Source organism: Rutidosis leptorrhynchoides, chromosome 4 (assembly GCF_046630445.1).
Source record: "Rutidosis leptorrhynchoides isolate AG116_Rl617_1_P2 chromosome 4, CSIRO_AGI_Rlap_v1, whole genome shotgun sequence".
NCBI classification, from domain to species: Eukaryota; Viridiplantae; Streptophyta; class Magnoliopsida; order Asterales; family Asteraceae; genus Rutidosis; species Rutidosis leptorrhynchoides.
The window spans coordinates 207,820,062-207,826,091 of NC_092336.1; positions in this window are offsets into that span (position 1 = coordinate 207,820,062).

The following is a 6,030-nucleotide window of genomic DNA, read 5'->3' on the forward strand; positions in this document are numbered from 1 at the left end:
TGTTTTACGAAATAAGCACAAGTACTAAAACTAATTCTATGTGGGTTTAAACCAGAAATATACCCTTAGCTTGGTAACATTAAACTACTTGTCTATGTACGGTAGGCGCGAATCCTAAAGATAGATCTATTGGGTCTGACAAACCCCATCCTGACTATGGGATGCTTTAGTACTTCGAGGTTATTTTAAACACACCTGATCTGGTGTACTTCAGAGGGTAAAACATGAACGTTAAGGCTTGTTACCGGGTGCCTACAACTTATAGAATGCTTTTATACACTTGCTAGTGTACGGATATTTATGAAACTGAAATCTTGTGGCCTATTATTATAACGGAAATGATTGATTTTGATAAACTAATGAACTCACCAACCTTTTTGGTTGACACTTTATGCATGTTTTGTCTCAGGTGAAGAATAAGATGATTGCCATGATTGCTACCTGATGAATTGAATGCTGCAACATGGAGTCTTCATTTCATTACATTTACTTTGCATTAAGACTATTATTATTATTTCAGTTTAAATTTGATGTAAAACTTTTAATGCTTCCGCTGTTTTATTAATAAATGTTTTATTCAAAACGTCTCATATAGAGTCGTTCTCGTTTATACAACTGTGATTTGATATAATTAGTCACAAATACCCTAGGCCCTAATTTGGGGGTGTGACAGATTGGTATCAGAGCAGGTTATTGTAGAGAACCAGGATTGCATTTTATGTGTGCCTTATACAATTAGGTACCTTAGCAATGTAGGACTACAACTTTCCTTGACCATAGTGCCTTTAATTGTTGCCTTTAATTGATAAATGCTACACTATACCTTAGAAATTATACTTAAATCTTAAGATTATAACATACATGATAATGTGAAATTACTCGAACGTCAACGCTACTTAAGGCCTAGGGTGATCCTTGGTACCACTATGGGACGCTTGTGGATTTCGAATGCCAAACTTAGATTTTGGTCGAGAATTCCTGGGCCAACCGGTAACAATTGATCATTCAAATGACTCGGTGGTGGCATAGATGTTTGGGTATGGTGCACAATATCAAACCTGACTATAGTGATCATACAACACTTAGTCACTTACGCACTTAATAAGTGGTGAACTTATTAAGAACAACTCACCTAGTCATCTATCCTGGTTTTGTGTATTACATATGTATTACATGAAATATTATCCAAGATTTTTGAAACTCCTATAATTCATACTCAAACGTATATAACTCCCTGTTATATCACGAACCTATATGCCTTATGCCTTTATGCATCGGTTTGCGAACCAGGAAATGTCATTGGGTTATCACAGTATACGAATTGAAAGTCTTTAATCGAAAGATTATTAGATTACATACTTATCATTTTATAATCTCGACACGTCATACTGCCATTATTAGAGTATAGACAAATCATATCTTAGCATATCTATTCCCAATAGACCTTGTCTAACACTTTTCCTAAATTTCCTCCGTAAATTACGAAAATCTTTCTGCTATATATACGTACTCAAGGAGATGAATATATCATTCAATATTAAACACCCATTTCATATCAAACCCTATTCCAACACACATAATATGGATTTCTCACCTAATTCCTCAAGTTCTTCTAGCTCCAAAGAAAGCGTGACAGGAGCACACCCACCGATCAATTACCGTGATTTCTTTAGAAAATGGGGATGGGTTCGCGAAATACTCACCCTATGGAGAAATGAAGAAGGTACTCCTTATCACGAGCCAAACTTACCACCAAACGTCGGAGTACTCGATCCTCTTACTGGCGAACCTGTTCGCAATACCGTTTTCACTCTTTTCGCAAGGATTTTCCGCCTCGAAGGTCGACTCGATGTAACCAACGACAATATTCGTCCTCTATTCTCGAATTCTAACCAGAAAGGGTTATTAGAAGAAGTTAGAATACTTCGAACTAAATATCAAGAATTGACAAACCTTACAGAGGAATGGGTAGAACAAATCCATAGACTCGAGCGTAAAGTAGAAACCCTGGAGGAAATAGTGCGCGATTTGGTAGATAGGCTCACACTTACTAACCAAGTACCACAAGCAGCACCAACAGCAGCACCAGCACCAGCACCACCAATACTATCAGCATTACCACCAACAGCATCAGCTTCACCAACAACAACATCAGCATCCCACGTCTCAACATCATAATCGGTACCTCAAACATCGACATCATACGCCCATAGATACTAAGGAATATTAGTAATAATGAGTTAAGATGTATTGACTCATTCTTCCTGAAGAATTATATATGTATACTTTATATATATATGGTTTGGAACAATAATAAATCTTTTCGTACTAAACTATTACGTGTGAATCTTAACTAGTATGTACTACTTGGTTAATTCATATCACTAATACGCTATGATGTACATCCTTCGTTAATGACTTAACAATCATTAATCACTGCTTCAGTACAATAAACTCCATTTCATAATAAACTGAGTGTATTATTCAAATGCATGTGTGATTTTACACTCCTATTTTTCGATACTCTCGAAAATTTCTCGAAAACATCATTTGTGCCTTATGAATTTCACAAGAAATCCACGAGCATCAACATCATTTACTGAGGTATATTAATAACAATGAATGATGAAGTATTGATTCATAACTTCATTAAAGAAATATTCCGCGACGATTATTTAATCTCTAAAGTTTTGGAGATTATTTATCCTCGTTTCAACCGTAAATCAAATGAGTTTAATATTATATTAACTTATTAAATCCATAATTACATCTGAAGAAAATATATATTTATGTATATTTTCATAAAGATTGTATATAAAAATTCTTTTGTACAAACTGTTAATTGTGAAAATATTTTAACGGGTAGGTAATACCCAAGAAATATCTAACATTCACATTAATATATTACATTGTACATTCTTCAAAATCCTTGAAAACATATCAGATTGATAATCAATGATTCAGATCAGTTAACCTTGAGAATGCTGATGAAGCAGCAAAAGTTGTAGATGGCCTTAATGACCAGAAGCTTGATAATAAAGAATTGTGTGTTGGAAAAGCTCAAAAGAATATCTGGTATTGAAAGACGGATTGAGCAAAACATGAAGGAGACCAAGGACAAATCCCAAGGACTAAACCTATAACCAAAGAATCTAGATGATTCGATTTCTGAAGGAAATCACAGAAGATCTTTTTACGCATTCTAAATCCTTACAGAAGAATTTCTTCATTATCCATCGATTTTAGAAATTCTAAAATATCATCATATCTTTCGTTATAAATATCCTCGATATTTCTAAAGATATCTTCATAACGATTCTTGTCCACAATTAATTATCTCTTTGCAATATCTTTATTACATCATAAAGGAAAACTGTTTAAGTTTCTATATTCCGTAAAATTTAAATTCAAATTTTGAATGATTTGAAGTAGTGTTGAGAATTGAAGCATGAGTTAGTATAATATAATGACTTCAGACCAACATGATTATATTACAGTAAGTCATGCTAAATTTTTAATGGAAGATGATGATTCATAGACTTTATAATCATCATTTGCCATGTTACACGACTCTTACATTCTACTTAATCTCTGAACATATCAAGCAAATATATTCTTGATAGTTCTATCCTCAGTAATTCTGGTAATTTACCAAATCAAATCGTGATATTACGCTTAGAACAGTAGGTCCATTCGAAACTTCATACCTACAAATTCTGGACCATTACTCGCTTTACTTAGAGTCGAGAGGAGAATAAAAAGGCAAAGATCTCCGACATATAAGGGAAAATATGTAGCCCGATAACGATACCGAAATTACAAACCGTGTATATCAATACGTATTGCAACATAAAGACATGGGAGAATTAAAAACACTATAACCCCAAGGTAATAGTAGAAGAAAACAAATTCCTCTAGTGGTAAATGAAAAAGAAGAATGACTGAAATGATAGTCAGAAAAATATCCAGGATAAGAACTGGATGGAGCATTCTCACAATCTTTGGAAGTATGAATTGAGGAAGAAAGTATAGAAGTGGTGAAGATAATGAAACGAAAGAAGCTAATTTATAGCAAAATTCTAAACACAGCAATTAAAGCAATTCACCTCATTTAATCAAAGAAAATTTCAAATTCCTTAATTACCGGAGAATCAAATCTTATGGATTACGAAGATTTCCTTTAATCCCTTGAATTCCAAAAATCAATCGTGACTACGTCAAAAGTTAAGGCGAACATTTAATTTCTCATTCACTCTTTTACAATAGCTTCGTTTATAGGCTTCCTATAATCAAATCGTTTTATCCATATTATTCAGTAGTGATAAAACTTTATTTTTTCAACTTATATTCATCATTACAATATTCTTGTTGTAAACAATGATGATCTCTATCAAACTTCATGACTATAATTTTCATGAACTACTCTCTGTTTTGTCTACCCTAATATTGTGACATAAACACTCAAAGTTTTAAATAAGCTCAATACTATTCATAACACATTTCATGTGTTCAGTTTACTAAAATGCTCGTATAACACCATCATCCCTTTTGAGGATAACCTAGTCAAATGACACTCTTATTAATCCTTTAGATAACCTCCGCATTAATGATAAAATGCACTTTATAGAAGAACCTGTAAGAAATTAGGGTTCGTATTATTTAAATGCATGAAACAGAACAATATTCTATCCGTTGGAATTCACGAAAGGCCCCGAACCTACCTGGGAACGTGAAGACCAGATAAAACGTAAATATCCTCGTTTAGGTACGAACAACGCTGATTGATGGCAAAAACTAAATTTCGGGACGAAATTTCTTTTAACGGGTAGGTACTATAACAACCCTCACTTTTCGACTTCCGATTTTACTAAAATACCTAGAGTTGTTATATACGAATAAATTTAACGTTGACCGAATAAACGTACGGTTAAAATAAATAATATAATTATAAATATTATAAATAAGATTATGATATATAATATAACATAATTACATCAATGAATATATATATAATATTTATATTACTTTTGTTATTTAGTTAATAGAATATATAATTAACTAAATAATACATAATATTATAACATTTATAAAACTAATAAAAACTATAAATTAATAATCATAAATTTTAATTTTTATAAAAACTAAATATAATAATAATTTTTATATAAAATTCGTATTTAATAATTAAACAAATATAGAAATAAAATGTTAAATGTTCTTAGAAATATATTAAACAAATTTTTTTTTAGAATTTTATACAAAAAAAAAATCAAAACTATTTCTACTTTTAATAAATAAATACAAAAATACAAACTACTTTTTCTTTTAAGATTTACTTTTAATAAAAATACAAACTACTTTTATTTTAAGATTTACTTTTAATAAAAATACAAACTACTTTTTCTTATTTTAACTTTTAAGATTTACTTTTAATAAAAATACAAACTACTTTTTATTATTTTAACTTTTAAGATTTACTTTTAATAAAAATACAAACTACTTTTTCTTATTTTAACTTTTAAGATTTACTTTTAATAAAAATACAAAATACTTTTTTTATTTTAACTTTTAAGATTTTACTTTTAATAAAAATACAAACTACTTTTTCTTATTTTAACTTTTATAATTTTACTTTTAATAAAAATACAAACTACTTTTTCTTATTTTAACTTTTAAGATTTACTTTTAATAAAAATACAAAATACTTTTTCTTATTTTAACTTTTAAGATTTTACTTTTAATAAAAATACAAACTATTTTTTCTTATTTTAACTTTTAAGATTTTACTTTTAATAAAAATACAAACTACTTTTTTTTTTTTAACTTTTAAAATTTACTTTTAATAAAAATACAAAATACTTTTTCTTATTTTAACTTTTAAGATTTTACTTTTAATAAAAATAGAAACTACTTTTTCTTATTTTAACTTTTAAGATTTTACTTTTAATAAAAATACAAACTACTTTTTCTTATTTTAACTTTTAAGATTTACTTTTAATAAAAATACAAAATACTTTTTCTTATTTTAAC